The sequence below is a fragment of the Blennius ocellaris genome (assembly GCF_963422515.1).
Source record: "Blennius ocellaris genome assembly, chromosome: 9".
NCBI lineage: Eukaryota > Metazoa > Chordata > Actinopteri > Blenniiformes > Blenniidae > Blennius > Blennius ocellaris.
The window spans coordinates 13,372,754-13,382,042 of NC_137658.1; positions in this window are offsets into that span (position 1 = coordinate 13,372,754).

Sequence of the window (9,289 nt, forward strand, 5' to 3'; positions counted from 1 at the left end):
TTTAAACCAATAAAACAAGAAAAAGCTGGTTTGTTAGCCCCCAGTTGGTTCGATAAAAAAACAATCCCTAAAATAGCCACACTGACTAAAATTTGCCACGGCGTACCTGATTTTACTAAGATCCTGTGTGATAAATTGAATGCGAGATTGTGCAAAGCATAATATACCATGAGGAGGAGTTTTCAAATTATGTTTGATATGCATTAAGAGCTGTTCAAACAAAGACAATCTGCTGGAAATGGTGTTATTTACTCAGTTTATCAAGGACTGATTGAATGACTCATTGAGCCTCCACAAGCACCAAATGAATTGTGATATTGTGGCATTGAAACAAAGAGAAACACAATATTGGACATTATCTGTCACAATGTCAAAGTGGTGAGAAAAACAAGAGCAGTCGAAGTGATTCAGAAAAGATAGCACAACCAAAGAAGTGATAAAACAGAGAAAGCATCTTAAAATAATGTCTGCAAATGAAAGTGTCGTGGGGATTTCCTTTTCAAATGAATGAGGGGATCCAGAACCTCCTGTTTGTTTGTAAAAAGATAATAAATAAATAAAAAAAACAATGGATCTTATTCATCCTACAGGGTCATGGTGGGGTGGCTGTCAGCTTAAAAGAAGCTGATCGACATAGCACTATGAAGACCCTAAGCATTGAATTAAATGTACAACAGAGTGGATTCACAAATACATTTTCAACATAAAATGTTAGTTTTCAATTCAATAGAGATGCTGTGCAATGACCTCAGACAGCCGTTCAAGCAAACATTCTCAGACTATGGCTGAGCTGAAGCAGTTCTATGAGAAATGATGCTCCAAAATTCCCCCTGAACAATGTGCAGGTCTGATCAGCAGCTTCTGAAAGAGATCCACCAGGTTATTGAAGGTTTCAAGCAGTAGTTCTCAGATCCAGGGTTCATTTCATCTTTCAAGCAGAGCTGTAAATATATGATTCCTGTGGTCATGAGATGTATAATTGTTTGTGTCGTATATTGCCTCTGAACAAATCCCATTTTGTTAAGACATATTTTATCACAGTACACAAGACATTTGAAAGGGATTGCATGTTTTATAAATAAAGCGATCTGGATTTTCACTACCTTCCAGCATAAAGTCTGCCAAATTGCATACCCACACAAATCGATGATCTACCAAAAATACCACCATGAGTGATATCATGTGCACTCAAGAGTATTCAAATGAGGGTTTTGGGTGTATCAGGCATGCTGACATGAGGACATGTGTTTGATCACCTGTGTTCACCATGGAGTGATTGGATGCAGCGCTGAGCCCTAAAACAAAATAAAAATAAAACATTTTGCTATGTTTGAGATACAAAACTGAAATGATCTTATACCAAAGTCTGCAAACCACAGTCATAAGGTGGCAGGGGATGAAATGTGACAGAAAATGCAGCAACTCTGCCAAAGGCCGAGCCAGCTTACAAAATCATATGGAATCATAAACAACACAAGCTTTTCCACATGTATAGTAAATCACATTGCGCAATATTAAATTAGCATATACTACTCCTAATATTTTGCAAAATCTGGGAGACACTCCCAATATAACATACCAATGAGGAAAAATGCACTAAATGGACTGTTTGTATTATTTTGCATCTGTTAGACATTAGCTTCTATTTGTCTGCATGCAATGTCACTTTTTTTTTTATATGCGCAAACCTTCATTCGATCAGGTCGTTTAGATGGAGTCCAATAAAGTACTGTATTAAAAAAAAAAGAAGAAAAAAAAGTACAGACTGTTACTGCACTGGTGAAACTACGATATGATGGAGAATAATAGAAAAAAGCATGACAGTCACCAGGTAGCGGCGGTGTGGATCACAGTGATAAAATCAACAAGAGTGGCACCATAAGCTTTTCTCATAAAGTCTATCTGCTGACAGGACAGAGGTGCTCCTTCTTGTGCGGTGTTTTATTGCAGAAGGAGCTGCTTACAGCCCACACAGTTTCATGCAAGGGATGGTTGGTGTTGTCCGAGATGGATGACAGCTCCCCTGCCATCCTCCGCTCCTCTCACCCACTACTATGAAGTCCAACGGGCTGACTGGATGCAACAATTTAAAGCATCTGAGGTCAAAGAATTAAATGTATAACCTCCACATTTTGAACATAACAATATCAACCAAGATACTAAACCACATTGTGAACTGTGACATTTTGACGTTACTAATAGCTGGTCAGTTTACGTACAATAACTTCTGGTGCAATTAACTTTTTACTTCATTGAAATTTTTCTTTACTTGAAACATGGTATTTAACTACAATATGTAGCATGTTTACTCATCTAAAAGTCTATGAGATTCGATGAATGTGATTCCCTTTACTGGCTCACATTTATCATAAATGCCTGTTTTGGAGACTCTAAACTGAAATATAATTTGTAGAAACATGCTGGTAGACTCATGTTTAAAAAGTTCCTCTGTCCTTGTATTACAATTTCTGTCTGCCGCTCCTGCATATCAACAAAGGCCAACTTCAGACGCAAACGAGGGGAGAGTTTAGACTCCTACAAAATGTTTCATTGTCAAAGAACATTTGGATTAAGCTGTTTCGTTCTGTAACACAAAAAAATGGCTCTTCTCTGGAAAGCCCTGAACCCTGGTTCCAAAAATCTAAGTGCAGAAAAATTGGATAATGTGAAGTGGGGCCACATGCAACTGCGGCGCAGTCAACAAGCTTCCTGTGGCTACTTGATCTCGATGACAGTGTAATCACTTCTGATGGTCGGTAATTGTCTATGCTTCTTAATTGCAAGTGTGTGAGTGCTTGGGGGCACAAAGACAGACAAATGACATGCATGTGCCTCCCTGAACTCAGAAGGAAGCCCTGCTTCCATCCACTCAGGCTACACTAAGGAAAAAAAGCCAAATGGCCACTTGTGACCATAGAGCTGCATCACACAATGTCTACAATCACGTCTGCATTATGCAAAAAGTGGGTAAACAACAGACTGAGGGACACAAATTGGCTCAACACCAGCTGTCTAATTAGCTTTGTGTTCCTCTTGAAAAGCAAACAAACAGTAAAAGCGGGACGGCCTGAAAGCCGGCCAGGAACCGGTTCGAAGTGTTCTGTCCCCTCCAAATCAGACAGGGCGCTCCCGTTCTGCTCGCACAGAGCAAGAGGGAGGTTGCAGATAAGACGCGCAGATTAAATCACACATTACATCCTCATAAGGCCCTTTGCACGATTATTTTGGAACCACTGTAAACACTCACAAGAGGCCTGGGTAAAATTTACATTTTAATGAAGCCTTAGCCCGATTGCTATTATGTGGAATTCCTCACAATTGCCTGGTTAACGCTCACGCAAAACACAGAACACATCAAATTTGCATGCACACAGAGGAACTGCGTGACTCCACATGTTCTGAAACAGGCCTGCAGTTAACAACATGCTGCAATACTTGCACACACTTCTGTGGAGCAGTAGAAACAAGCTGTTCGGGAAACATATGGACACAAACAGGGACGACACAAGGGTGTATTACAATTTGGGAATAAAGCAGATGAAGGAGGCTTGATGTTTTATTCCTAAGGATTCACCTGACATTTTCAAAGTGAAATCTCCCATCGAGCCCGGCTCTGATAATGCATTTTTTTTTTGTCTAAGGATCCCAACAGACGTGAACAACTAACTCTTTTGAGGTGAATTTCATTAAGAAGTCAGACATCATCCTGAGTGTTGAGATAAATTATGTGCAGCCTGTGTTTTTAGAGTTAATCTTGTGACGTTCACTCTTGGTGTTTTGGCAGCTCTGCTTGACTTGAATTTTAGGAAGCATTTGTTCTGCGTGTTTTGTTTGGTATACGGGTGAAGTAGCTTTAATTACTGTGAGAGGGAGATAGATTTAATCCCCACGTGAAAGAAATAATTCAGATGAAGAGAATATGCCTTGACCAAAAAGAACATTCTCACCAGCAGATTGGTTGAGACTGGATTCCTTTTTTTTTGTTTTTGAAAAGTACAAAGAGTGCAAAACCAGGGTGTTTTTATGACTAAACTGAGGAAATACAGCTCAGAAAAATTAGGGGAGCAGGGAATAGGGTCGCCTTTTCTTGTTGCAACATCAAAATGACAGGCACAGCGATGAGTCGCAGGAGCACCGTGACAAGTGGGACTGGGACGAGTGTTACTGACGAATTTTGCTCAGCAAAAGACGACATGTATCATGTCAGAATCGTCAGGACTCGTCACTTCACTGTCATTAAGCAACAGCCTGTGTGGGAGTGAAGACAAATCCACATTTCTGCGCCGTTATCAGGCACACTGCAGTCGGAGGCGTGAGTAACGATTAGTCACGTACAGTGGTGGCTGCTATTCACCAGTCATTACTAAAAAAGACAACAGTACTGCCAACTCCAAATTCCTGCCATGTATGACATTTCTGGTGAGTGACATCAGGAGAATGACAAAAAGCTACTTCTTGCTGTGAAAAACAAACCCAGCTTGTGCTGTGAAACAGAGACCTGGCAGTCTCTAACACTGCTTTTAAAAGTGATCAGCTCCTCCCTTGTAAATAGCTGGAGCTCCTGGCACATCCAGAATAAGAGACATCTTATCTGCAGAGCCCCTCTTATCACTCAGCCCCAGTGGAAACTATTGCCAGGTTGCAGGTTGTCATATGACACACAGCTCTGTGACGAGCCACAGCTCAGCATAGTTTGCCACACCAATGGCAGCTCCCATGTGATAATACTTAAACACAACATTACTGCAGGGTCTCAGATATCGCCAAGGGGAAATATGAATCCAGTGATGATTAATATCTGCCTTATTAAAGAGCTGACCTTGACCACAGGGAAAACTGGATTAGTCTGATGTCTTTAACAAAGACACAAGATGATGTTATTCTGTTGAAATGAAGAGGCTTTCTTTCTTTCCATGGTCTTCATTTCTCCCCCTCTTCACTTTCTCTGCCTTGTGTTTACTAGCATCCACTGTTCATTGTCCTGTTAAACAAAAGGAAGGGCTGATGCAACAGTCCGTGGCCAAGCGTCTCTTCTTGGCACAATATAAATACAGCAGACACTGACTCGGCACTCGTCGTGGGGTAACACTGCTTGAGCAAACAACACACCTCACAGTGCCATAATGGTACCTCACTCATAGACAAGGTCTGATGAAAGGCTCCTGGAGATGATCGAAGGGATGAGTGCCCTGCAGACTGCACCTATTGGCATGGAGAAAACCATTTTTTTTCTCTTTTCAAAAATACAGAAGTATATAATTTTTTACTTTCTGAAGGCAAGTTCAACAAGACTTTTGATCTAGGATTGTAATCATTGTGGATGGGCCAACATTTTGCCACTCTTACAAGCACTCTGCAAACACAATTAAACTCTGATAAAAGAAGTGTTTGGCTCTTTTACCTTAGCGATTTGTGGTACCTCGAGCTTACAAAGAGCTCTCAAGCTCACGGAAAGTCGCGGACAAAAATTACAAGCTGTAACCTTGGTGATCGTGACCCAGGTTCAGTTAAAATCCATCGTGAACAATAGTAATTGCAGAATGAGAATTGATAGTCTCAGAGGATGGAGGCCAGTTCTTAAATAAATGAATCGAAAGGTATTTACATCTGCGGACTGACTGGGGGACATTGAATTGACCTTACATTATGGGGTCATGCCTCTCCTTTCTCTTTTCCCAGACGTAACATTAGCACTGCTTTTCTTTCACCCTCTTAATCTCCTCCACTCCTCCCCTTTCCTTTTTCATTTGCTCCTCCGTTGTCTATACAGCTCGCGCCTCTTTTTTTTCCCTTACCGTTAGACGTTATCTCAAAGACCACATCACCATGGCAACAATTAGTCACATCGTCATCGCCCACACTCGTATTTGATGGCTGTTTTTATTTTTGAGGGTTTGTCGATGCACCCCTGCCTCCCTGGCAGATCACCAAGTAACCTGTTCTGGTGGGGAAGGAACAATGTTGCCATCTGTTGGATCCATGTGTTTGCACACAGTGAATGACACTGAAATGCACAAGGCTTTCTGATGATGACTCAAGACGGGCAATCACGAGCCAATTATGACCGAGAGTTGTAGGGCTTGACTGTATTTTGCAAGTTTCACACACGTACAGTGAGTCAGTCGCTGTGCCATACAGTATTTCTTTCCTTTATTGATAAGCAGGCTCAGAATTTTTGTCATAAAATCGAGCCATACACACCTAATTGTGGTGTGACACAAGCTTGATACGAGTAAAAGAGGATTATGAGTAGAGTTCAATAAAAGCTTGGTTATTTAAACATGCAGAATATACGACCAGAACTCATATTTATTCATCAGCTCCTGCCATATTGTATAGCTCTAAATGGAAAAGAGTGCTCTCTTACAGCAGGGCACCAGCTAATGTGAGAAATAATATATTGGCTGAGATTTTGGCTGAGTGTTACCCTTGGAATCTTGGATCTGTTTCTGCTCTCTGGAGGCGCTAATTAAGTTTTTTTTTTCTCGGTTTTTTTTTTATTCTTTTTTTTTTTTATTCCTCAGTCTTACCATTAAGTGATGTAATACTTCATAGTCACAAATAATTTTCCACGTGGGACAGATCATTGCTCTTATTATTTTTCTTGCTCGCTCATATCCGTGCCAGGACTGGAAATGTTGAGGTGTTTACCTGCACGCTCATGATTTCTGCATCAGATGATGCAAAGCGAGTACTGAAGAGCAGTCACAATGCTACTCGTTCAGGGTGAGAAAATGGCAAAGCGGAGGTAAATGGAGGTCTGCCAGGGACTTTTTTTTTCTGTTGCTAAAGGTAAAGCCCCCACCCCCCCTGCTAAGACACAAGCCCAGGGCACCACATTAATTATTATTCTGCAGGGCTGTTTAGCGAGGGATATAATTCACCATCTTTATAGTCAGATTTACAATGGGGCTTGTCCGCTCAAGATGAATGCCCATGTTGCACTGACCAGTCACTGGCAGACAACTGTGTTTTCTTTCAGGTATTCATCAAGAAAAGACAGCAGCTCTCCAGCTTCTAGACTACAAAGCTCTGTTCTGGCTCAGCAGACGCTGTGATTTAAAAGAAGACAATTGGTTCACAGATGCTCGGCGATCTTCTGTAAAATGAATTTGTACTGCCTTCACCAGCAGTGGATTTTAACAAAGTTGTCATATACACATCTGCAGCTTTGCTTCATGCAGGCAGAAATATACAGTTTCTCCACAGATGCGTCAGAAGAAACTGTACTCCTGCTAAGTGTATGAACTTTTACCCTTCTCTGAAACGCACTCAGCTATTTTTCCTGGTTTACATTTGGAATCAGCCAGTGCTCCTTAAAAAAAATAAAAAAAAAGGTTGTAGAATGCTTTCCATTTCATTTGCTGTCAAGTACACTGTATTTCTAAACTTTCCCCACCAAAGTGCTGCTATATTTGGCCGCATATTGTAGCACCCCGCCGTGAGGTAAATGATCCCCCCAAAAAAACTTGGCTTGAAAGATTTTCTGCATTTTATGCTTTGCAAATTAATGTGAACACCTCGTTTCCTTTCATTATTTATTCATCAGGAGCAAATGTTTTTCTCTGTTTCCGTGTGCAGGCTTTTTTCCTCTTCAGAGGACAAAGTTACAATAACCCAGGTGTTATTTTGCAAAATAAAGGAAGCCCTTAAGAAAACCTTGTTTCATGTTTGCACTCCTTATACCCTCCTTTCAAATAGCAGATTGAAAACATTATCTTTGCACATAGGGATAAAAATAGTTTCTGACTTGTTTTTCAATTATTGTTGAGTTTTTTGTGCGAGGCAAGAAAAAAAAATGCCTATCCCTCTTTTCCAAGTAGATTTGCATAAAGTTTTATGGAGATTACAGTACAAAAATGCTTTCACTGTTGATCCCTTGCCAGTCAGTGTTATTCAGGGACCAGCCTCAGATATCTTCAAATATCCTGACGATCACTACACACAATATAATCGCAAAGAAAGTCACATGAAGACAACTTTGATTTCGGTTTTAGGTGCAAATACTCATTATCATGCCTGTTTTGGGCAAAAATATTGAACTGATGCTGATCGTTAGGAACATGTTTTCAAAACTGTGTGGGAAATGTTTATGTGCTCTTAATGAGCACTTGGGTACATTTACATTCTTTGGTACAGTTGCTTTCTCCAATTATCCACAGCGGCTCATCACACCAGTCAGTAGACCTTACACAGCTCCATTTAATTAAGCTGAATCAAGATCCTAACATGGAAAGACTGCACTCATTGTTAAAGCTTTTCCCAAACCTTTAAATGTCTGTTGTACTAGACGTCCCCGAGACTGCATTGATCCTCCTGGGTACATTAACCTATCAGTGTAGTAGGCTCTGTGCATTACGATTAAGCAGATGGAAAACATCCACGTTCCTCACTCAGAGGTCAGTTAGAGGCAGCTACAGTTAACCACAGAGCGCAGCATGGAGAAGAACCCCAGCATTAATATTGATGAGCTGAAGCTATGTTATATCTATCATGGAGTAAAGATGTTATGATTAAGTGTGGCCAGCAGTGTCGTGGGGGCTATTAAGCCCAGGGCACATCTGGACTGTCGAAGTGGGTCTGAGGTATTGATAAGGACACACTGTTACATGAAGGAGGCAAGTGGGCAAGGAAATAGCCAAGCACCGAGATGCGGCGTAATTAAAGTGCAGGGCCCGGCTCGTGGCGCTGGCGGGCTCCTTGCCACATTTCCCATTGACTTTCAACTGGACGAGGAAGGTCACCAAGAAGGTGTTTAGAGCAATCTCCGCAAATTGTTGGACTGAGGCTTGATAATCTCCAAGGCTTTAATGGATCTCAGATCTGTTTACCAAGTGAGTGCACCTTACAAAGTCATTTGGCAATTGTTTTACCCTCTAACACAATAATAGAACTGGAATTGGCTTTTTGATCAATGACATCAGTGGTTAAGTTGATATATTCAATAAGCGCAACAACCTTGAGCCTCATAGAATTACTGTGTGTGCTTGCTTGCCTACGTCTGTGTCTAATTTAGTGCGTACTGTATTACTGGACTGTATAGAGTAATTCCTAATTGTACATATGAGGTATCTGTTTTAATTCCCCCATTAATATCTCATTAAATAGCTTTTTACAGTATTGTTCAGTTAATTAGCCTATAGAATGAATTAAAGAGTAAATAATCATCCAGATATGCAAGAGTGTAGAACAAGTAGAGCTAGATCAGAGCTGTACATTTAACTCAAACTCTCCAGACAACTCTTGATTACACCACAAAGAATATAATTAAAATAAAATGTAATTAAAA